At 40.5% G+C, this 26,367-nt stretch overlaps 1 protein-coding gene across 1 annotated transcript in view; it reads right to left on the reverse strand.

Annotated features, from left to right (window-relative positions):
- ACSM5 (acyl-CoA synthetase medium chain family member 5) overlaps positions 1-20,203 on the reverse strand; it is a 181,070-nt gene extending 160,867 nt beyond the window's left edge. Inside the window, exon 1 of the mRNA XM_045048158.1 lies at positions 20,141-20,203. The gene's annotated coding sequence lies outside the window, so the exon portion shown is untranslated. The remainder of the gene's footprint in view (positions 1-20,140) is intronic.
- Positions 20,204-26,367: the final 6,164 nt, after the last annotated feature.

Below are 26,367 nucleotides of genomic sequence, written 5' to 3' on the forward strand. Positions count from 1 at the left end.
CTCTTTCCATTCACATGCTCAGACAGAGCCAAACCCACAAACATGGCGCAGGCCTAGCCAAGCAGTCACAGTGATGTGTCCCAGCCCATTCAGAATGCATCTGGGGGTTTTTGCTGAAATTGTTGAGAAAGAGGGGCTGTCTGTTGGCTGAGGATGCTAAGTTGGGTAGTGTAAGCCTGAAGCTGTCCATAGCCACTCCTGCCTCCATTTGGGGAGAAGCTGCTACATAATGAAGTTAACAGAGGAAGCAGACCCAAGAGCTGGGGAGACACTGATCCTGGATTCCCTTTCCAGTTCATTTTAGCACTACGCACAGCCAGGCTTGAAACCTGCATTATCATAGATCATCAAGGTACATGAATCAGTAATGCCCCCCTTTTTTTTTAGCCTAAGCTAACTTGAATTCAGTTTCTGTCATTTCCATCAAAAGAGTCCTAATTAATACATCCACTAGCCTTATTTCCTAGAACCCCTAGAGGCTAGAACTGAGACTTAGTAAAGTCTACCATGTCATCTAGCTCCTAAAATCCCCACCAACTAGCCAGCTCTCCACCCAGATAGCAAAGAATTGGGTTAATCTCAGACCCAGAATCCTGTCAATTCACTCCATCATCTTCCTCAGTGACACTGGGAGGAAATTTGAGAAATGTCCCCTTGCATGGTTTTGGGAGAAGACTATCTCACCATGTTGGGTATTTTTGAAGACATACTCCAATATGAGCTCTTAGGAGAAATGTGTGTAGTAGTAAGCTAGGTACCTGGCCTTGCAAAAAAACAAAAAACTCCCTCTCACAAAAAGTACTAAGTAAAAAAAAAACAAAAAACAAAAACAAAAAGTAGACATAAAATTATAAACAAAGGATGATTTGAAATTTAAACCATGAGAAGATACATAGTGGAGTAAACTGGGTTGGAACTTTAAAATGTAGTGTTAAGTACCAAAAAAAGAACAAAACTGATGGAGATTTACACATAACACCACTTAAGTATAATAAAATCACATGCACATAGAAACAACCTTGCATATTTTATAAGTAAACTAGCATTAGGGTCATATATCAAAAACATTAGAGTCTGCCTATGAAGGAGGGGGTTGGAAATAGGGACTGGGGATGAACAGAGTAGGGAACGATAAGTAAAACAAGAGGGACATTGCCTAAACTAACGATGACTATGTGCTATGAACTGGGAAGTATAAGTAACTCTGTTCTCTGTATCTGAGGTTACAGACAAGAATGGAAGGAAGGAAATAGAAGGAAATACTCCAAGATGTTAATGACAGTTGTACTTTAGTCAGGGAGCATTTGGTTACCAGGAAGAGAAACTCACTCAAGGAACCTTAGATTACAAGAGGGGTGACTGGGCATCTGGGTGGCTCACTTGGTTAAGTGTCTGACTTTGGCTCAGGTCATGATCTTGCAGTTTGTGAGTTTGAGCCCTACATCAGGCTCCTCACTGGCATTATGGAGCCTGCTTGGGATTCTCTCTCCTTTCTCTCTGCCCTCCCCTGCTTGCACTCTCTCTCCCTCTTAGATAAGTGAATGAAAGAATACATAAATAAACAACTTAAAATAAAAAAAAAATAAACAAAGAGGTCTTACAAACACAACTGTAGATAGTTCAGGCTGGCCTCAAAGAGTTGTACTCTTGGGCACCTTCTCACCTCGCTCCATTGGAACCACATGCTCTCTCCAATTGGCCTCTCATCCTATCTTCCTCCTTCACCTCCTGCAGACCAACTCCTTGCTCATTCATTGACTTCCTCAGGATCCATCACGGAGACCCCTGAGGCAGCTCCACACTAGGATCCTTCATGATGGGTCCACATACCTTTGCACTTCAGCCACCATGACCTTTCCCCCAGCTAATAGTCTCTGTGACTCTATCCTAAATTTGGGAGAGACAGATATAACTGGCCCAGCATGAGTCAGCTATTTGCCCCTGGTTTAAACAGACTTGTCATAGTGAAAAGGAGTTGGGGCAGATGAAAGGGAAATGAAAATGAGCTGGAGGCTAAGAAGACAGCAGGAGGAAAAGATTAGTATATCTTGTACAGACTGTCCCTCAGTGTTGGGATTATGGATGGTTACTTTCTTTATAATTGTTAGCATGATCCAATTTTCCTAAGATGACATGAGTTGCAAATAGAATGACTGGTGCTTAAAGATACAAGCTTTGGAGTCCGACAAAACTGAGTTCACGTTCTTGCTCTTCCACTTCCTATGGATGGTTGGAGCACGCCCCTCTACCTTTCTGAGCCTCTCTTTCTTCATCTGAAGTGTGGGGTATTAACTTTCTCATAAGCTCTTATAAGCAGTAAGCGAGAAAGAGAAGCAAAGCACAATGTCTCATTCACAGTAATCAATCAAGATATGCTTTTATACATAAAAAATAGTATACATAATTTTTATAATTAAAAATTCTTAACCAAAAGAAATAAATAAAAGCCTTTACTCTGTTGCTACTGTTTTTTCCTTACCCCATACCTCCTTGGAATACAGAATTTATCTGTGCTGGAAATGGCTGTTGGAAATTAGCACTGTATACCAAGAGCCCCCCCCCCCCCACCACATAATCAATAAACTAAGACAGCTCCCTCTTCCTAGTAGCCCTCATCACTCACTCTAATTGATCATTACGAGGCATGCTCAGAGGGTCCCTAGACTCATATGTTAATTGACTGCACACCCAGTTAACGGGGAACTCCCCAATTCCCCAAGCGTGAGCAGACTCTATGCTCCCTCCTGTACTCACAGTGCATTCTGGGAGCCTTCGGAGGAGAGAAGGTTGGCAGGTGGTGCATCTGACAATTAATTAGGAGCATGCTGAGAGGTCTGACTCCAAGCCTAGCTAATCGCATCATTAAATCTCCACCCATCCTCCATCCCATTTCCCAATCCTAAAGGCTCTCCCTAGCCTGCCATTCCTGTTCATTGACAGGCAGTCAGAGGAAGATGTGAGCTCTGCTCAGGTCTGTCCAAGACAGAGATGGTCCCTCCTCCTCCTGCTGCTCCTCAGTTCTGAGACTGAAAAAACTGACCAGGAATATGTTTTTTGACAACACCTGGGAATGAAAGTGAACCAACTTCCTCAAAAGGATGCGTAAGGATTAAAGGAAATAATAGAGAATGAAACGAAGCTTTTCAAGGGGAAAAACCTCAACCTGCATTAGATATGCAAAGCCTGTTGATCTTTTCCTCTGAGGATGTAGTGCCAGACATGGTTAGTTTGCTCTCTCTTGCCCACATCCCTTCTCCTCTTCTTTACCTGGTTTTGTTCATGGCATCCACACATACAACCAAAATAAAATGTTTTTCCCAGGCTCCCTTCAGAGAGGGGTGGCTCCATAACCCACTGCTTTTTGGGGAAATGTAGTAGTAAACCTCAGACAGGATGACCCTGCACAAATAATATATGGGGGTGCTTTTGCTTACAGCTCTTCACCTTCTCCTCCTTCATCTCCTCAAGGTAGATGCAATGCCTGGGGGGTGCAGTAACCATTTTACAACCATGAAGAGAAAAGCCAACCTCGAAGGATGACTGAGCTTAAAAATGGAAGGAATCTGGGACTCTAATGGCCCTGTGGACAGTCATGACAGCCTGGGCTGCCTCTACGGATTTGCTATTATGTGAAAAAATAAAGCCCTATTTGGTGAAACCACTGTAGGCAGCTCTTACCCTCATTTGAACACACTCCTGAGACTGATACTGACATCAGCCTGACACATAGATGTGTCAATGTACAAAGTTATAGTAACAATAACAATATACTATGATCCCATGTGATAGAATTGGATTATTGGGATGTCTGCACAAGACAAACTCTTAGTACAGTTAAAACTCTTTAGTACAGTGACAGGCACATGGCAAATATTCATGAATCTTGGCCTTTATTACAACTTGAGGTTGAGAAAATGTGTAAGACTTATCAAGAAGTCTTTGATGTAAGACTTATCAAGAATTTGGAAGGAAATCAACACCAAGATTTGGGGAACTACAAACAAAGTGATAACACTGATCTTGGGTTCAGAAAACTTCCCCGCCTTAGCAAAGATCCTGGACCTGCTTCTTATAAGGTGTGGGACCTCTGGAAAACTATTTAACCTCTTGGAACCTCAGTTTCCTCTACTGCAAAATTAAGTAATTATGAGGATTAATACCCAATGTAAGGGCTTAATACATGTGGTTAGCACTTGTGGTTAATTCCACCTGGAAATGGGAAGCAATCTTAAAGGAGAGAATCCCCCAGGGCATCAAGACAGGTTGCCAGCCAATATCTCAGTCTTTCGGCAAAGGTGTTTTTTGGCAGGCCCCATGAAAAGCAAGAGGAGGCACTCAGCATATTTCCCACTTTGGTAAAAACCTCTGAGAGAGGCAGTAAATTACTGAATCCTTGTTTCAGCTATATCAAACACAGTGCAGATTCCATTGGCATCTAATACTGATATTACAGCCCCCAGGAACAACAAGTGAAAGTAATTAAGTTTAATGATTCCAACGAACCCAATATGCTTGATTGCAGTGTGTATGCCTAATTATCTTCCTTTTTTGTTGTTGTGTGTGGGGTATAAATAAGGTCTATTTGTTAAAAAAAAAAGCACTAATTTTAAGATGCATTAGGGAAAGTTGCATCTACAGCACCTTTCTGAAGGGCTCACTCGAAACCCTGAGTGAGGATAAAGTCGCTTTGCTTGTCAAAATGGCAAAGGAGGAATGATGTAATGCTTAGGTCTCTGAACTGTGGGACAAAACCAGGCTTCCCAACAGCAGAGGAGGAAAGGAAGGAGGCCCAAGCTCTCCCATCCTCTCCTCACCAAGGTGAAGGAAATACAGAGGTGGAGTAAAGGCTAGAAGCATTCCTGGGGAGGAGATGGTGAGGTCTCACTATTGCCTTCGGGCATAAGTCTGCTCTGCTCACCTGGAGACATGCCCCTGTGGTAGACTGAATCATTGGTCTCCAACACCTCTCTTTGCCATGTGACTTTCACTTCCCTCCACTAAAAGGACAGAGTATATTTCCCCACCCCTTGACTCTGAGTCCAAATGTGACTTACTTTGGCTAATAGGATGAGGTGGAAGTGACAGGGTGCCAGTTGAAACCTAGGGCTTAAGAGACCTTAAATGCTTCCATTTACCATCTAGTGTTTCTGTTATTGCCATGTGACCATGGCTGGGCTAGCCTGCTGTTGCCGAGTGGAGAAGGAGAGAAAAACATGGAACAGAGCCATGGAGTCAAGCCCAGCCCGTATCAGCTGGATCTCATCCAAGCCACAAATATGGCGGCTAAATAGTATATGCTTCTTGTTGATTTATTAAATGACACGGGGTGTTGTTGCTGGTGGGTTTTTTTTAATGCAGCATAAGGGCTTTAATATAACAACTAAAACCTTTAAATACTTTGAGAATTTTGTGACAATAAGCACTTTTCTGGGGAACGGTTTCCCAGCTTTCCAGGGATCCTGAAAACTGTATCTGACCCAAGGAAAATGAGAAACACCCTGTAAGAATTAACCACACCTACCTGTACTCAGCCACAAGGTGACAAATCCTGAGGCGTTATTGGCTCTTGTCTCTAACCCCCAATGTCTCTTTCCAACTCCACACTCAGTGGCATCACATTAGTAACTTCAAATCAGGCATGATGGTAGTATTTATATCATATAAACCAGCAAACACTATAAAGCAGGGCATTTTTCCTTCCAGAGAGCTATCAGCATACTAGTGCCTCCTGCTATCACTTGGTCAGATCATCTTGCTGTTTTGACATTAGCAGAGTCTCTTGGAAGTAGCCCCTCTTCTTCATCTTTGCCTCTACTGTCCTCGCACAGAAGTGGCCTAGAGCTACAGAAAAGTGGTCTCTGTTCAAATCCCAGTTCTGCTGCTTAGCAGTTGTATGATGCTAGTGAGTTCCTTAAACTTTCTCAGCCTCATTTTCCACATCCATCAAATGGAAATAATAATAGTTCCTAAATCTTAGAGTTATTAGAAGGATTCAATGGACAATTAAAGCAAAGCCCAGAGCACCATTTCTGACACCCTCTAAGCCCACAATAATTGACAGCTATCATTATTTGGTCTGTGTTCACATCATCTTGGTTGTTGGCAAGACCTTCCAACTGACCTCCTTCTTGTTAGTCTTGCCCCCTTTCAGTCCATCCTTCCCCACAACACAGAGACCAAACTTGCAAAACCACAAATATAATTGTGTCACTGCCCTTTGCCTTTGAAGACAGTCCCAATTTACAAATAGGGAATTTGAAACTTGAAGAGACTAAGAAATTTGTCCAAGGTCATGCAAGTAATAAATGACAGGATTGGAACCCAGGTTCTTCATCTCCACATTCTGCCCCTTTGACCACATACTACACTGCAGGTGAAAAGAAAGGGAGGTAGATGGGATGGATGAATGAACAAATGGAACAACAGAAAGACAGAAAGGCAGAAGGATGGATGGACGTCTAGAAAGGATGGCAGACTCTAGAATGAAAGGATGGATGGACAGATGGATGGATGGATGGATGGGAGGATAGAAAGATAGCAGCATAGAAAGACAGAAGGATGAATGGATGGAAAGATGGAAAGATGCCGGATTCTCTAAAGTTATATTCTCTTCTTCCCTCTGGCCTGGCCTTTCCTAGCAAGGGATTCTCTCATGGACACCTACCTGGGACATATGCTGAGAATGTAGCAAGCCCTATGGACACTTCCTCTTCCTGGCTCCTAGCTCCTAGTACCCTTTTCCTCCTGTCAGCTCAATCCCAAATCATCCCTAAACAAGTTCCCCTCGGTGATCAGCTTCAGTGAACTGGCCAATTCTGTCTTCTTCCAGAAGCTCAGGTGTTCTCATGACCAGGGACCAAATGTTATGTCTTAATAGCTAATATACACTAGGCATTTACTGTATGCTATTATAGAACTGTCTCATTTAATTTAAATGATACCCTTATAAAGTAGGTACTGTTATTTTCTACATTCTGAAGATGAAGAAACAGAATCACAGAGAATTTAAGTAATTTCCCCAAAGTTGCACAACTACAAACTGGTGGATGGATCCAGGATTAAACTCAAGCAATCAGACCCCAGGACCTGCACGCATAATGACTGCACTATGCTGCTGTGTTTCTTAGCTACCTCAGCTGCTAGCTGCATTTTCTGTATTTGGATGGATAAGTTGTTGCCAGGTCTGTGAGGGATGGAGTCACATTGTCTGTTCTGACCTTACCTAAGGCATTTCTCACACACCTGCCAATTTATACTAATTAATAGTCATGAACAGCTGCTGAACGCAGGTTATAGAATATATCACCATTACCAAACGAGAGCAATGTGTGCCAAAGATACCTCCCACATGGGATTAAAGGACCTCTGACATCTTGCCTAAGAAAAAACACTCCTATAGGAAACATGGCATAGTTGGGATAGAGGCGGGGGTGGTGGTAAGATCCATGGTGGTTTCAGAATCTGGCAAACTTAGATTCTAGCCCCAGCCCTGACATTCAGTTAAACTATGCAACCTTGAGCAAATTACTTAACATCCCTGAACCTCAGTTTTCTTACCTGCAAAACGGGGAGAAAATAGCAGCTAGTATGTATAGTTATAAGAATTAAATGAGAAAATATGTACAAAGGGCTTGGTACAACCAGAAGTACAAAAATGATAGCTATTGTGCTGGTTATATCATGCCTGTATCAGCCTCTCTCTGGGAAGATTATCTGCCTGGAAATTTTATGAACTATGGTAAATTGTAGGAAAATACCTCTCTATCATTAAGATGATATAGTATATAGTAAATGATATAGTATAAAACCATCTGGAAAGAAAGGCTACATTTGTTCAATGTGTGCTTTTTTTTTTTAACAAAGAAAAATTTCAGTCAACTTTGACCAAAGGCCCAAGGCCCAAGGCCCTCACTCCCACTGCTCCTTTGTCTCCTCCCCAAAGGCCCCCCTGCCACCTACTACAGAATTAGTTGGGTGAGTTCCTCCTCTGGTTTGATTAGCTTCCACTTGTTAACTGACAGGGTTCAATGCAATTTAATTTCATTGGGAGGAAGTGGTTCAGAAATCAAGGTCATTTAATTTCTGAAAAGCAAGTGAAGGGTTGCCTTTCCCAAATGATCTTTCTGCCATCTATTCCCCTAAAATGAAAAGTACAGTGGTTAATACAATGGCTTCAAGGTCATATTAGATCACCTTTCCAAAAAAGAGAAGAATTCTTTCCAAGGGATTTTAATTAGGTTGAGTACAGCTAATTCTTCCTTTGCTACTTATTCCATTTCCTTTCCTTTCTGTAATTACTGCCAGTGTAACGCTCCTCACACACACAAATGGAGCTGAAGAAAGACATGCGATTATCCTTTATTTCTCCTTCATACAAGAAAGGTGGTTGTTATCCGCTGCATTCAGTCTTTGTAAATCTGAGGACTATGGTCCTAATAGCCTTACACACATGAGTGTCAGCATCATTATAAGAAGTGAGGGGGTTCCCAATGTGATCGTAAAACTGTGACACACAATTCTCCCCTCCACCTGGTCGATATAAAATGATTAGGTATCAGGACAAAGAAAATCAAGTCATGTGCATGTTGTCGATCAATAGACATGTATCAAGTGCCTACCAAGGGCTCAGTAGGGTGTTCAGTGCATGGGAGTGGGGGCTGCAAAAGAGACTAAGGAGCTAGGTTTGGTGAGACAGACAATTAGCAGGTAAGATAAATCAATAATATGCAACTTGGTCCTGAACAGCAAAGGCACTGTGCAGTACTGGTGATGGGGGTTAGGGGAAGACAACCAAAATGCTCTATAGAAGAGGTGAGTCTTGAATTGATCTTGGAAGCACAAATAAGTTTCAGATCATTCATTATTTAAATATTTCCTGAGCGCCTAATATATAGTGGACACTGTCTAAGTACTTTACATATGATATTTCATTATTTGTTACTTCAGTCCTGAGGAGCAGGTGCTATCCTTGCACCCACTTCACAGATAGTGAAACTAAGGCTCAGAGACATTTAGCAAACTGCTCAAGGACACATAATAGTGGTAGAGCTGGGATTTATGCACAAGTTTTTCTTTTTTTTTCATGTTTATTTATTTTTGAGAGACAGAGAGAAAGAGAGCACAAGTAGGGGAGAGGCAGAGAGAGAGAGAGAGAGAATGAATCTGAAAGCTCCAGGCTCCAGGCTGTAAGCACAGAGCCCAATGCGGGGCTTGAACTCATGAACCGTGAGATCATGACCTGAAGTGAAGTCAGACGCTTAACTGACTGAGCCACCACAGGTGCCCCTACACACAAGATTTTCTGATTCCAGACCCCAAGACAAAAAGAAATAGAAGACCCTATGACCCAGTAATAATAATACTACCCAAAGACACCAATTCAAATGGATATATGAACAATACTACCCAAAAATACCAATTCAAGGGGCGCCTGGGTGGCTCAGTCGGTTAAATGTCTGACTTCGACTCAGGTCACGATCTTGTGGCTCGTGAGTTCAAGCCCCGCGTCGGGCTCTGTGCTGACAGCTTGGAGCTTGGAGCCTGCTTCCGATTCTGTGTCTCCCTCTCTCTCTGACCCTCCCCCCACTCATGCTCTGTCTCTCTCTGTCTCAAAAATAAATAAACGTTAAAAAAAATTTTTTTTAAAAAATACTAATTCAAATAGATATATGCACCCCTGTTTATTGCAGCATTAACAATAGCCACATTACGAGAGCAGGCCAAGTGTCCATTAATAGATGAATGGATAAAGAAGATGTGGTATATATATATATATATATATATATATATATATATATAGTGTATAACTAATAGATATAGCTAATATATACATATAGTTAATACAGTATATAGCTACATTATGTATGTATACCTTATATACATACATATATATATGGCAGAATATTATCTAACCATAAAAAAGAATGAAATCTTGAAATCTTGCCATTTGCAACAACATGGGTGGAGCTAGAGAGTATAATGCTAAGCAAAGTAAGTCAGAGAAAGGCAAATACCATATATGGAATTCACTCATATGTGGAATTTAAGAAACAAAACAAATGAACAAAGGAGAAAAAAAGAGACAAACCAAAAAACGGACTCTTAACTATAGAGAATAAACTGATGGTTACCAGAGGGTAGATTTAGGGAGGAATGGGTGAAACAGAGATGTGATTAAAGAATACATTATCATGATGAGCACTGAGTAATGAATAGAATTGTTGAATCACTATTTTGTACACCTGAAACTAATATAACACTGTTAACCAAAGTGCAATTAAAATTAAAAATTTAACAAAAATGAAAAATAAGTAAATAAAAGGATGTGTTTTTTAAAAAAGGAGAGAAGAATGGAACCCACTGAGAAAGGAGAGATTGTACAGTTTCTTTAGATATGGAACAAAACTGGAACAGAACCTTTATTTACAGTGTCCACAAGCCAATTCTGTGATGTGTCTCCTCAGATACTTCTAATAGTGCTTTATTTTCATCATAGCACTTGTCAGTCCCTGCTATTTTTTGCTTTGATTGTTTATTTGTTTCATCAATCTCCCCTTCCCTCTAGGATGTGAACTCCAAGAGCAGAAGGCCATATCTGGTTTGATTACTACAGACTACTCAGCACTAGTTCTCTGACTGGCACACAACAGGGGGTCAACAAGTACATATGGAACGACAGACTGAATCTCATTTCCCAAGAGCCAAGGGAAGGAGGATGTTACATTATAAACTCCTACCCAAGACAATCTCCCTGACTCTCGTTTGCCCCACAGTGTTACCAGCACCTAGGACAGTGCCCACAGCAGGTGGCAGCTACTTCTTGACTGTAGAAAGTTTGAAGAAAGTAAAAGGGGGGGGGGGAGAGAAATGGAAGGAGGGAGGGAGGGAAGAAGGAAGGAAACAAGGAAGAGAGAAAGAAAGAAAAGAAAAAAAGAAAGGAGGGAGGGAGGGAAGGGGGGAGGGAGGAAGGAAGGGAGGAAGGAAGGAAGGAAGGAAGGAAGGAAGGAAGGAAGGAAGGAAGGAAGGAAGGAATCAGCTGGGGCAGAAAGGCATTCATCAATTTAGCAGAAAGCAGATTCAAGTCAGCTAAATTATTATTCCCACTCACTGACAGACTGAGCCACCTTGCTAGAGGACAAGCCAGAGAAAATTCACTGCCCTGAATCCATTCTCAAAGTGACCCAAATGCCTGGCTGTTCCATAACCCTGATGATTCTCCTCTGTGTATATCACCCTGAACTGATGCGAAAGAGAAAAGTGCCCTCTGGACCCTGAATATATCACCACAAACGTGGGTTGTCTTTTCATTAATTTGTGTTTTCCTAGGAAATATTTATTCATGTAGTTTCTATTTGGGCAATTATTGAAATTGTGTCTAATTACATGATGATGGTAAATAATAATAATAATAATCACCTAGCTGCAACATGCTCTGTTTCTATTATGGGTAAGGATTTTGTGCAATTTACTACGACATATTCTAAGGTAGCAGTTCTGATTAGGAAGGATGAAAGGTGTCATTTTAAATATTTGGTTGAGTTATCACTATTCCTACCCAACTGCTATGCAGGAAACATCCTGTATCTTTTTTTTTATCTAGTCCTAGGGCTCTACTCTTTAAATATTATGACCATGACTACTATTAATAATAGCCACTCTTAATTCAGCATTTACAGTGTGCCAGATCCACTTAAAATCCAAATTAAAATGCAGTGCAAACTCAAGTGCCTTCAGAGACCAAGAAAGTATGGTAAATGACTGAAGTAGGCTGGGCTGGAGAGACAATAGAGAGCAGTGTGGTCTGAGGTGAACTGTAGCTTGCATGCCTGGTCCAAAGAAGACAATACCACTCACCTACAGCTGAGAATCGCCATTTGGAGATGTGGGAATGGTGCTGCCAATTCTTCTGACTTTTCAGGAGAAGCCAGAAATATGGGTTTGCATATGAAATTCCCAGATTTTTTAAACTACTGTGTGTGCCAACAGTCTGTGCGCCGCCTGTTTATCACCCTTTAATCTCAGGCATCCTCTGTCAGAAGCTTCTGGAAAAGACTGTTCTTTGAACAGGGGCTGTGTAGACGTTGTTGACTGTGGTGTGGGGGAAGGAAAGGAAACACTGCAACTAATGTGGAGCCAATGTGAAGGCTGTGAGAGGCCATTTCTCATTTTTATTTAAATCTCATGGAAGTAATTTCAGAGAACAATGAAATATCATCAGAAGTCTGGTCAGAGAGGACAGGCGGGTGAAGGGGATGGATATAATTACTGGCAGCACTGATAAGGAGAGCCAGGGACAGACAAGCCAGAGTCATGAAGAAAACTGTCCTTCTCCGATGGCCCCCACTTTGGATGCAAGGGGGTGCCACATGCCCATGGGGCCGGCTAAGATGTCTGGATCTACAGAGAAGGGGTGCCAGGCTATCCAAGTCAGATCCCACAAGACCAGGAACAGAAAGGCTGACCCTAGCTTTTATGTAACAGGGGAAGAGTCCCCATGCTTCTTCCATCTCAATTTAAGCATCATGACTCAAGGAAGTCATCTGACCAAGTTCCATACTCTTGATATTCCCTCTCTATAGGACCCCATACTTCCCCTTGGTAACATTCATTACACATATGATTATCTGCTTATGTCAAATCCACTTTCCCTCATGGATATGAGAATAGGGATTTTATCTGACTTTTTTACCATGATATCCCTAGCACCCAGAGTGCCTGACATAGCGGGGGCTCAATAAATTATGGCTTCTAAACGAACCAGTGAATGAACAGTCTTTTGACTTTAGGCAGAAGTTACTTAATAACACAATACCTCACCTGTGAAACAGGGACAATAATACTACCTCTCAGAATTGTTGTCTTCTCTGCACCAAAACCCAAGGAAAATTTCTACACTGTGTATTTCATGTGTTCTCCAGAAAAGGTCTATGAAGTAAGTCCTCAGGTTTTTATATCCCAACATTGCACTGAGGAAACCAAGACTTATAAAGGTTAAATGACTTGCCTAAGATCATACAGCTGGGGAGTAACACAAGGGAGATTCTAACCTGTTTGAAGTCTGTTTGAGTCTTTTTCACTTTTCCACAGAAATTTAGAGTGAGAAAGCCACTTTATCACTGATGGGAACCAAAGCAAACTTCACAGGAGGCACATTTACCCTGGGTCCTGAAGAGTTTAAGAGAGCCTGAAAGGCAAAGGAAGCAGACAAAGTATTCAAGGTGGAAGGAACAACTCAATCAAAAGTGAAGAAATATCAGGTCAGTTGAAGGACTAGTGGGTGGATCATTTGAGATAAAGGGGAGTCCTGAGCAAGGTTGAAACTATATTGTGAAAACTTTGAATCAACTCATCCTCTCAACAATTATTTATTGAGTGCTTGACATGTAAAGCATTGTGTCAGGTGATAGGGAGAGGGAGCAAAGCACACTGGCTTCCTGTCCCCATGGAGCTGATGCTCTAGCAACCTGCTACACTGAGTCCATAGCATTGTGGCCAGGACCAAATGAAGAAGTAGGAAGAAATTACTTTGAAAAGCTAAACTGTGTTATTTAAATTCTCTCCTCTCTTCTGCTATGTCAGATAGATGGTTCATGGTCATTAAGTGAAAACTCTAGTTCAAACTGGCTTTCACAGAAACAGAATTCATTAACCCAGGTAAAAGAAAAAATAGAGAGTAATCTGGCCCTTGTCCCAAGGACTTAACCAAGTGAGCAGAACAAAGCTGAACAGCACTCTGCTCAGCTTCCCTGTGTGTGTGCGCTTCATTCCCAGACAACCTGGCCGCTCTCAACAGCTCCAGACCTTACCTTCTCACCTTCTCACCTTCACATCCTACTGAGATGAAGCTCCTCTTTCTCAACAGCTGAATCCAAGTTCAACTCTCATCGGCCAGAAAGTGACCACATGCTCACCTCAGAATCAATCACTATACCCACAGGGATGGGATATGCTAATTTTCTTAGCTAGCCGGAACCTCCTTTTTGCTGAACCAAGCAAAACAAACGAACAAAAACATAAGCTAAGACTTAAGGAAGAAGGGTTCTTAAAAGAAAATTCTGTCAGACAGCCACATGCAAAACAATGAAACTATCTCAAATCATACACAAAAATTAACTCAAAATAGATTACAGACTTAAATGTAAGACCTGAAACCATAAAACTCCTAGAAGAAAATGTGAGTGGTAAACTCTTCAACATAGGTCTTGAAGATGATTTTTTCAACCTGACATCATAAACAGGTGGGACTATACCAAACTAAAAATCTTCTACACAGCGAAAGAAACCATCAACAAAATGAAAAGGCAACCTACTGAATGAGAAAAAAAATATTTGTAAATCATATATCTGGTAAGGAGATAATATCCTAAAATATAAAGAATTCATACAACTCAATAAAAAGAAACACATACAAATAACCCAATTTAAAAATGGGCAGAAAATCTGAACAGACACTTTTCCAAAGAAGACATAAGACCTACAGATGGCCAACTGGTACCTGAAAAGATGCTCTACATCATTAATCATCGGAGAAATGCAAATCAAAACCACAATGAGGTATCACCTCATACCAATCAGAATAACTATTATCAAAAAGACTAGAAATAGGGGCGCCTGGGTGGCGCAGTTGGTTAAGCGTCCGACTTCAGCCAGGTCACGATCTCGCGGTCCGTGAGTTCGAGCCCCGCGTCGGGCTCTGGGCTGATGGCTCAGAGCCTGGAGCCTGTTTCTGATTCTGTGTCTCCCTCTCTCTCTGCCCCTCCCCCATTCATGCTCTGTCTCTCTCTGTCCCAAAAATAAATAAACATTGAAAAAAAAATTAAAAAAAAAAAAAAGACTAGAAATAAAAAGTGTTGGTGAGGATGTGGAGAAAAAAGAATGCTTGGGCACAAATGATAAGAATGTAAATTGGTGAAGCCAGTGTGAAAAACAGTACAGAGGTTCCTAAAAAAATGTAAAATAGAACTACGATATGATCCAGTAATTCTACTTCTGGGTATTTATCCACACAAAACAACAATACTAACTTGAAAAGATATCAGCACCCTCATGTTCACTGCTGCATTATTCATAATAGCCAAGATATAGAAATAACCTAAGTATCCATTAATGGATGAATGGATAAAGAAATTGTGAAATATTATATAATGGAATATTATTTAGCCATAAAAAAGGAATGAAATCTTGCCATTTGAAACAACATGGATGGGCCTCAAGGTCATTATACTAAGTGAAATAAGTCAGAGAGAGAAAGACAAATACCATATGATCTAAATTTCATGTGAAATCTAAAAAAAAAAAAATTTTTTTTTCACAAACAGAAAACCAAGCTCACAGATAGATACAGAGAACAGATTTGTGGTTGCCAGAGGCAGGGGGTGGGAGAAATAGATGACCCGTAGCTGTTTTTTTTCTAGATTAAATAAACTGAATTTACAAAAAGAAAAGAAAACTCTTGGGATAATTTTACCAGAAGAATGGTAGATTCTGGAAATCAAAGCATAGCAGTCCTCTATTACCAGCAGGTTTGTGATCTTAAAATTTTTCACATTATCAAAAATCATATTATAAATACAAGGTCAGACTTGCAAAGCCAGAGTTGTATGTGTGGCGGGGGGGGGGGGGTAGAGGGGGGAGGGATTTGGCAGAAATTTCACTAACAAGGTTTTCTTTTGTAAGGTAGATATATTTATTTGTCACTGCAAGCTATAAAACTGACAAGACACTGCTGAGCAAATCCTCAGCAGTACTTGAGATCAGACCCAAATCAATGAGCCTCGAGAGTGGTGGCTCTCAACTTTGGCTGCACATTAAATTACCAGAAGAGGTCTTAAAAATGCATATGCCCAAGCCTCACCCACAGTGATTCTGATTTAATCTGATTTGGGGTGTGGTCAGCTTGTGGGTATTTTAATTAAAACAGTGGGTCTCAACTTTGGCCACAATTAGAATCACTTGGAGAGTTTTTAAAAATCCTAAAGTCCAGGCTACAACCCAGACCAATTTCATCAGAATTCATGGAGGTGGGACACAGGCATCAGTATATGTTGAAGCTCCCATAAGCATCATGGTAGTAACCAAAGGGAACTTAAAGAATATGTCCCCAGCAAGCAGACAACTGCTCTATGAAGCAGATGTGTGCTCCTTTGCAACGTATGAGATGATTTTTCTTTTGATATCCATGATCTGGTTCCCAATTTTGTTCCCACTATATACAATAGAGGTCTGAGTTAGGCAAGCCATGTCCATTAACTTAACTGATGGCATCAGATCCATTTCTCAGTATGAAAACCTGTGTGGAAGGACAGCTAATTTTCATGGCTCACACATGAGATACCACAAGCCACCAGCATTGTCAATGAGTCAAGTTAGGGATTTTCATTAAAAGCTAATATTAAATAAGGGCTTAAGTTTCTTCCAGACCCTGTTCTAAGCAGTCAACATAGCCATGATTTATTTAATCTTCAGACAACCCTATGTTATCATTATCCCAATATTACAGACAAGGAAACCAAGACAGAGGTTCAATGACTGGCCCAAGATCCCATGGCTAAGAAGTGGTTGAGCCAGGATTTGAATCTCATAAGTCTGTACACTTAATGTCTATGTTGTAGCAAGCGTGGAAGTTAAAAGGAATGTTCAATGCATCTGACTATATTGCCACCCAGAGTGACCACATTCACACACCATGAAGGAACTCTCCCCTGTGTTCTCATTAAAGACAGTGCTAGTGGCCTCTGGACTGGCGGCCTTTCAGATTAGGTCCACAGGGTTCCCTCTTTCATCCACTGGCTCAAATGATTTGACAAGGCTAAAGATACTTCAAGGGGAGGAGGGTGAGATAAAGGGAATGGATATTCACCACTCTCATGCCTCAATATCTCTGCTCAAAAAAAGATGTTTTCTCTTCATCTCTTTCTCTATTAACTGCAATTTCACCTGTGTGACTCAGCTCAGGATTAGCATCCCCTCTAAGAAATGTCCCCTCCTTCAAACACTTCTTACTCCCAGGTTTTCCTTCTTTCTCCAATGAAGTGTAGAGCAAACAATTTTCATATTAACAGAGAGTCAGAGTGCCTGGGTGGCTCAGTCGGTTAAGCATCCTGACTTCAGCTCAGGTCATGATCTCACTGTTCGTGGGTTCAAGCCCCTCATCAGGCTCTGTGCTGACAGCTTGAAGCCTGGAGTCTGCTTCAGATTCTGTGTCTCCCTCTGTCTCTGCCCCCGCCCCTGCTTGCACTCTGTCTCTTTCTCAAAAATAATTAATACATTTTAAAAAAGAGAGAGTTGAGACTCAGAGCAGGGGACACTTGGGTGGCTCAGTCTGTTAAGCCTCTGACTTGATTTCGGCTCAGGTCATAATCTTGCAGTTAGTGAGTTCAAGCCCTGAATCAGGCTCTGAACTAAAAGTGCAGAGCCTGCTTGGGGTTCTCTCCATCAGCCCCTCACACATGCTCTCATGCATGCTCTGTCTCTCAAAATAAATAAATAAACTTTTAAAAAAAAAAGTTGAGACTGGGGCAAGGGCTGCAATTGTTTAGTAAAACCACCCTGAAGAACAATTTTGGTTGTGAAAAGATGATCCTCAGAGTCTGGAAGTATTAAAACATCCATGAAAAACTGAAGGTCTCTTTATAACAATGTGGGGGGAATTTGGAAGCTGCTGGGAAAAATCAGTAGCAAGGATGGGAGATTTTTGGAGGTAATGGATAACAGTGTGGCTCCTGGAAAGGAAACCTGAAGAATGATGTTAGCAAAAGATAAGTCCCCTCATATTCTGGCAGATCTGGGAGAGGGATCTTACAGCAGGATGTACTCTTAAGCCACACTGGCTATGCTTTAATTGAACCCCTTTTATTACCTCTCTTTCTTTCCCCTCCCCCACAAAACAATGTTAAGTGAATGTTGACTTTATGCAGTTCTCTTGGTTGACTGGCATTTTGGAAAGGCAAGGGAAAGTAGCTTTGTTGCATATTTGGGCTTATACAGAAAAAGAGAAGAGCACAGCCACAGAAAGAAAAAGACAAATGTACCCAAAAGTAATGGAAATTAGAACTGGAGATATGAACAGAAGCCATAAAATTTAGGAAAATCTTGGGGAAGACTAATCCAGGAGCATGATATGCAGTTAGGGATATGAGCCAATGTTATTTAATTCTCAAAAGACAAGGCAACCTCAGCTATTATTTTAGTGACACAAGGTTTCTTTTAATAATGGGTTTGAAAAGGCACTAATCTCTCCTTTACAAGTTGCCAACATTATACAAGAAACTTGAACAAGCAACTTTTTTAATAATCCTGATTCTGGCCATAATGAACCATTTTAAGCACTGCAAACACTTCACATTTTGATTCCCCTACAGATTTTTATACATTTTTCCATCTGCCTGAAACAAACATGCCCAACATCTTTGCCTATTTTAATTTCTTCTATTCTTTCAGATCTAACCTTAGCTGTCACTTCCTCTGATGTTTAGTAAGGATGCTTTAGACTGCCAGGAGAAAACAAAATTCAACTCAAAATGGCTTGAACAAAAGGATATTTATTATTGAATTTGATACCTTGTAAATGCCACTCTGATCCTCTCAATGCATTGCATTCCTCATGCCAGTGGGCCAAGAGCCAAAGAAATGAGTGACTGTGCTATTGAAATTAATTGATTCTGAGTACGTGAAGAACTAGGGGTGCAACTACAGAATGGGGGCAGGGAGAATTCACTGGAGCATCTTTTGGTGCTTTCATGCCCCATGTTAATAGAAAATTGGCAGTTTCAGGAACAATGGCACAATAAGGGCAAGGGTTCAGAGAAATCTAGCATGGTAGTAGAGGATAAAGATGATGTATATGAATTATGAGGTCACAACCAGCTGCAATAGCAGAAATCATAGTTTTATAGTTTTAGAAATTCTCTTGCCTTGAGTCTTGTCAGAGAATTTAGCTGGCTACCACCTTGAAGGGGATTCTGTGACTAATCAGACATGTACACTTTCTCTCCAGGAAGAAGTAAGGTCATTGTGTTTTCAAAACTGGAGGCAAGAGGGGGAATCTTACTGATGAAAGGGGTGGACTGTATTAGACACCATTTCACAGGACTCTTATCCACCACTGAGATTCCATGAGAATTAGGTGCAATCTGTACCTTAACTCATCCCTGAACCTGGGCCACATATTTCTCATCTTCCCAAGGTTTTCCAGTTAATGCCAAGCTGTTGGATACTGTGGGACATAAGCTGGTACCCTGGCATGCAAAACTCATTAATTTGAGGAAATCAACACATCATAGGCAAACCTTTGATCAATGGAAGATGAGGGTTGGTGGATAAAGTATCCCCCCACCTCAGCCCCCTAGATGCACTGTCCTGGACTGCAGTTTACATGGTTCTTAGAGGACAGTCAAATTTAGTGGCAGCCAACTTGATAATGCTTTCTCATATAGGCTCTTGTTCTTTCCCCCCTTCCCTCTCTCTGTCCCTCACATGTGTTCTCTGATACTGCATCCTCCAACAAGGGGCATATTAGCCCTTTGCCCTAGGATCTGCTTTTATAAGCAAACCAAAGATATAACATATAGCAAAAAGTACAGAGGTACGAAGTTCCAGAGTTCAGATGGTATTTTTAATTTTTATCTTTCCAATCTTCCATTTTTGATGTATTGGGTTTTGTCTCAGACTTCTGGGAGAGAACTTCTCACATCTCATGGCCAGAACTCCATCCCACTGGCCAAAATTCCATCCCATTCCTATATCTAACACCATGAGGAATTGAATTTATTAATCCAATCATCCCCTGGGATTGGAGACGACCCATCCTCCCCTAAATTGCATTTTTGAATAAATCAAAAGAGTAATTAATAGCTGTTGGCACAGCCGGTAACTATGTCACTTAATTAGCAAACACAGGAGTCATTTTCAGCACTCCATCCTTGCCCACCTCCCACTATAAAGGCTAAACAAGCAAGATACTCACTTTCCAGTGAAAGTGTAAAGCTGTAGCCCTTACAGCTAGGGGCCATGTGATCTACTTCCAGACATTTGTACATAAGGGGAAGTCTAAGGGGCTTCTTCTAGGTCCTCCTTGATAAAAGTATAATGATATGAAAAGATACCTCTCTCCCTTTCTCTCCCTCCCTCTCTCCATGGTTACCTCTCAGATTCGTGTCTTTAGACTTGATGATGTGAAGATGTGATTCTCAGAGCTTTGGCAGCCATCTTGCAACCACGGGGCAATAAGCCTAAGTATGAAAAAGTAGTAAGTTGATAAGGATGGAGGAGAATGGTGAAAAGAACCTGGCTCCTTAACTACATCCGTGAGCCACTGAAATAGTTCTGTGATTGCTACTCTCTGAATTTTTTTAGTTATATCAGTTTAGTATTTTTCTTACTTAGCCATTATTATTTAAATATTATATTGCATGCAGCTAAAAACCATTCTAACTGATAAAGCAACTAACAGTGTCAGCCATTTCTAGGAAGTATTCCTGGACCCTACAGATTATATTAGCTATCCCCTTCCCCTGACACCCAAACCTTACTGCTATCATGGTTATTTTTGCAACTAGGCTTTCATTGTTCAACTGAACAGAAAATCCTTGAAGTACCTAAGGTGTGCAAACAAAAGCTGAGCCACAGCCATGGAGATTGTGATATAGGATTCCTGTAAAGGGCAGTGGGCTGGGCTCTAAGTGACCCCCAAAGTCTCTTACAACTTTGAAATCTATGACCCCATTTCCTTTAATATAAACGCCCCTTTTCTGTATATAAAAGTCTTTTTATTTACATTATGTCATAACAAATTGCCAGTTTGTGTTTCAAAATGGGAAAACTACAACATTGCAACTTGTATAAATGTTCCTATTGTGTTTGTAATGTGGGGAATTTCCAAGTTAAATTTGCACTTTGCAGATGATTTGGGGGTTATTTGTTATTCTAAACAGGCCTGTCCCCATTCTCCTTAAGCAGTATGGAGAATAGATATATAAAAAAAATGACTGTGTATAAACATTCCTTTAATTTTGAAACGATGTTAATAAAGTAGTTCCTGTGGTTATGGCTAATAAGTCACTTGTTTCCTAAATTTTCTGTGCACAGTAAAGGCACATGGAAAAATTCTAATCAATATGCTCTTCATGGAGGCTGAAAACCCAAAACCTCTTCACATTGTAGTATTTGTAGAGTTCATCATACTCTATAATTAAGAGGAATTGTCTTTGCAGAAGAATAGAAAATGGAAGATTAAAAAATTGACCAAATATCTATCTGCAAACAGAAACCTTTTATAAGTAGCAATGACACTTTAAATTTATAATACACCTTTCATTCAGAAAATGTTCCCGATATTTTATTTCTCTTCAGTGAATGAGTTCTTGCTGGTTAACCAGAGAGAAGAGAATGAAATCAGTTCTCCTCCAATTTTGTGCAGGTAGTTTATAGGTATACATATAGGTATTCTCTAATGAAATTTTTTTCATTAAAAATACTTTTAAAATTACATAAGTAACACACACTCATTGTAAGATTTTTCAAGAATTTAGAGGCATAAAAATTAAAAACTGAAAGTTCCTTTTCATCCCCTTTACCTCTCTATTTCACTCACATCCCTTGAGATAATCTCTATATCCTTTAGTGTGTATCCAACCAGACTTTTTTTCTGTACATTTTCATAAAAACACATACACTTACATGAATATATAAAGAAATCATATTTCACCTATTCTAGGATGCAGGGTTGTCGTTTTTTTTTTTTTCTAAATTAAAAATCTCTGAAATAAGGACACATCTTACAATTAAAGGTATTGTATAGTGGTCAATTTCTTTCCTTCTTAGTGGCACACTAAAATAATGGTGCATCTTGAAATAAGTGACATTTTATTTATTAAAAAAATTTTTTTAATATTTATTCATTTTTGAGAGAGAGAGACTGAGTACAAGTGGGGGATGGGCAGAGAGGGAGACACAGAATCTGAAGTAGGCTCCAGGATCTGAGCTATCCTCACAGAGCCTGACACGGGACTCAAATTCATGAGCCATGAGATCATGACCTGAGCCAAAGTCAGATGCTTAACCAATTCAGCCACCCAGGTGCCCCAAAATAAGTGACATTTTAGAGTAACAAAATACAGTAGGTATAGCACTTACACAATTATATAGATGTATGCTTGTGTGAATTGCTATGGACAGCCTTCGGTATACACCGGTCTGTGTGATATATCATTGTATAAATGTACTGCCTGTTTTTAGGCATATCCCTTATAGATGGATTTGCATATTATTTCTATATCTTCCTGATGGGAAACAGTGCTTCAATGACCATCCTCGTCCCTAGTCTTTGTGCCCTAGTATAAACATTTGTGAAAGAGAGATTCCTATCTCATAAGTTCTCATAGTTACACTGCATAGTAGGAAAAACTTATTTGTTCAGAACTCAACTAGACTCATATTCAAATCTTGGCTCCAGGGCTGCCATGTTGAACAACTCAAGGGTGTTCAAACGATCATCTTGAACAGGGGTCAGTAAACTTTTTTCTGTAAAGAGCCAAATGGCCAATATTTTAGACTTTGTGGGCTATACTGTGTTGCAGCTACTCAACCTTGCCCATGTAGCATGAAAGCAGCTGTAGATAATATGTAATAAATGAACATGTCATTCTGTGTTCTAATAAAGGTTTATTTACAAAAACAGATATCAGGCTAGATTTGTCCAAAGGGCTGCAGTTTGCTGAGCCCTGGTCTAAGTGAATAGTCCTTTCTGGAGCTGTGCAGTACCCAACTATGTGGCTCCTCATAGCAGCCCTGCCTGATTCCTTCCCCTCAAGGGATCTGACTCAGGATAAATGTTATAGAACCTTTCCAAGCTTGAGTTTTTAACCTTTAACTGTGAAATATAATCATTAAATATTTAAAAAGTATGTGTTCTTGGGGTGCCTGGGTGGCTCAGTCAGTTGACCATCTAAATTTGGCTCAGGTCATGATCTCATGGTTCATTAGTTCAAGCCCGTCATCAGGCTAGCTGCTGTCAGTGCAGAGCCCACTTCAAATCCTCTGCTCCCTCTCTCTCTCTCTCCCTGTGCCCCTCCTCCACTTGCTCTCTGTCAAACAAAATATTTTTTTAAACGTATATGTTCTTGGAGTGTCTGGATAACTCAGGTGGTTGAGCATCTGACTTGATTTCAGCTCAGGTCATGATCTCATAGTCATAAGATCAAGCCCCAGGTCAGGCTCCATGCTGGGCATGGAGACTGCTTAAGATTCTCTCTCTCCTCTTCCCTTTGCACCCCCTGTCTTACACATATATGCATGTGCACTCTTTCTCTCTCTCAAAAATTTTTTTAACAAAGTGCGGTTCTTGGGGGAGGAGCCAAGATGGCAGAACAGCATGGAAGCTTTTTGTGTGTCTCGCATCCATGAAATACAGCCAGACCAACACTAAATGATCCTCCAAACCTAGAAAACCGATTGGAAGATTAACACAACAATCTGCACAACTTGAACCACAGAATTTAGCAGGTACGTGAGATGAAGAGCTGAACTTGGGGAGCAAGAAGCCCCAAAAGGTGGGGAACCACTTTTGTGGGCAGAGAGAGGGTGGAGACCGGGGAGGGGGGCAGAATACGGGAAAAGCACCCCTCCCCAAAGGCAGCTGGAGAGAAAGTGGAAAATTGGAAACGGGCTCAGGGACTGAACTAAAAAGGGAGAAAGGAGAGGGATTAAATTCCATTAACACCATGTAAATAAGGGGAGCGCAAAGGCTGCAACTCTGCAGCTCCATACCTGGCAGTGCTCTGGTGGGAAGGGCGAATCCCCAGGAATACAGTGGGGTCTGGGAGGTTCTTGGGCCACACGGAGAAAAGCGGTTCCACTGCTGGAAGGAAATTTGGTAGAGACTGTTGAAGCCACCTGACCCCAGCAGACCCCAGGAAACGGCCACATTTGCTGGTGCTGGAACAAAGTCCTTAAGGGTGAAGCCTGGTACCAGATGTGTGTTGTGATCTTCCATAGTCCCTGAAACACTGCTGCTACACTATCTCGAGAACTTTCTCTGGGGTGGGCTGGCATCTGGCCGCAGTCTCGGGACACCAGCAACAGCAGGGTCCAGCGGGCATTCCTGGGTGCAGCCGACATTCGGCCATTGCTCAGTGAGACCCTCCCTCAGAGGGGCGGAGCGGGTCAAAGCCGCAGTCCTTCGGAAGTAAGGGGTTGGGGAAAACAGCCGCATGTGAGACAAAACTTGGGAGAGAGGTACTGCCTGGGGCCTGGTCACGGAGAGTGGAAAAGCAGGGGGTGGACGAGAGCTGAAGACTAAGTACCAGTAGGCGATTGATGATCCGGGAGAACAGATTGGGTAGCTGGGTGGTGCCATTTTCACCACTCCTGCACATGTGCATATACACCTATGAGCACCACAACAATCCACCCCAGTAGGCTAGCAGCGCCATCTAGGGGAGAGCAAAGCTGTTACACTGAGCCCTGCCCAACTACGCCAACTTCGCTCTTCAAGAACACAAACCTCACCACTGGCTTAATTCATGGACTATAAAGAGCTACATGGACTGACCTCTAGGGGAAAACGAAGCAATTTCAGTTCTACTTCAATCTGTTAGCAGGTTCATCTATTCAATTTTTTTTCTACTTTTCTTTTTTCTCTTTTACAATTATTTTCTTTTTCTTGAATACAGAAACAGAAAAAACTCATTTTTATTTTCAATTTTTATTAAAAATATGTCTTTAATGTTTATCACTATATTTTTTTACTTTTGTGTAACTTTTTTCAAATTCTACTTTACTTCCATCATTTTATTTTAGTCTACTTCAGTGTACTCACCTTTTCAAATTTTCGATTTCCTTTTTTTCTTTCTTTTTCTTTTTTTCTTTTTCATTTCTTTTTTATTGAATGCAGAAAAAGAAAAACTTCATTTTACTTGCAATTTCTTTTAAAAATATTTTTATTTAATTTCTATTAGTATATTTTTTGCTTTTATGTAAGTTTTTTCAAATTCTTTCTTATTCCCATCATTTTATTTCAGTCTACTACAGTGTATTCACTTTTTCAAATTTTCCAACGATTTCTTTTTTTTGTCTTTTCTTTTTTTATCTTTTTTCTGTTTCATTTTTCTTTTTTCTTAAATACAGAAAATGAAAAAGTTCATATTTCTTTTTAATTTTTATTAAAAATATTTTTCTATAATTTTTCTGCTATATTCTCTACTTTTGTGTATTTTAGTCTACTTTAGTGTATTCATTTTTTCAAATTCTCAAACGATTTCCTTTTTTTTCTCTTCCCCCACTTTTTTTTTTGTTTGTTTCTCTCATCTGTCAAACCACTTTCTATACTCAGACCAAAACACACCTAGGATCTAGCATCATCTATTCAATTTGTGTGTGTGTGTTTAATTTTTAATTTTAATATTTTTTAATTTTAATTTTTTTAATTTTAATTTTTCTACCTCATTAATTCCTTTTCTCCCTTCAAAATGACAAAACGAAGGAATTCACCCCAAAAGAAAGAGCATGAAGAAACGACAGCCAGGGATTTAACCAACACAGACACAAGCAAGATGTCTGAACCAGAATTTAGAATCACAATAATAAGAAATACAAGCTGGAGTCGAAAATAGATTAGAATCCCTTTCTACAGAGATAAAACAAGTAAAAAATAGAATGAAATTAAAACTGCTATAACTGAGCTGCAATTACGGATGGAGGCAGCAGTGGCAAGGATGGATGAGGCAGAACAGAGAATCAGCAATACAGAGGACAAACAGAGAATAATGAAGCAGAAAAAAAGAGGGAGATTAAGGCAAAAGAGCATGATTTAAGAATTAGAGAAATCGGTGACTCATTAAAAAGGAACAACATCAGAATCATAGGGGTCCCAGAGGAGAAAGAGAGAAAAATACGGGTAGAAGGGTTATGTGAGCAAATCATAGCAAAAAACTTTCCTAACCTGGGGAAAGACACAGACATCAAAACCCAGCAAGCACAGAGGACTCCCATAAGATTCAACAAAAACCGACCATCAACAAGGCATATCATAGTCAAATTCACAAAATACTCAGGCAAGGAGAGAATCATGAAAGCAGCAAGGGAAAAAAAGTCCCTAACCTACAAGGGAAGACAGACCAGGTTTGCAGCAGACCTATCCATAGAAACTTGGCACACCAGAAAGGAGTGGTGGGATATATTCAGTGTGCTGAATCAGAAAAATATGCAGCCAAGAATTCTTTATCCAGCAAGGCTGTCATTCAAAATAGAAGGAGAGATAAAAAGTTTCCTAGACAAACAAAAACTAAAGGAGTCTGTGACCACTAAACCAGCCCTGCAAGAAATTTTAAGGGGGACTCTCTGAGGGGAGAAAAGATGAAAAAAAAATGTATA

Source organism: Felis catus, chromosome E3 (assembly GCF_018350175.1).
Source record: "Felis catus isolate Fca126 chromosome E3, F.catus_Fca126_mat1.0, whole genome shotgun sequence".
Classification (NCBI taxonomy): Eukaryota; Metazoa; Chordata; class Mammalia; order Carnivora; family Felidae; genus Felis; species Felis catus.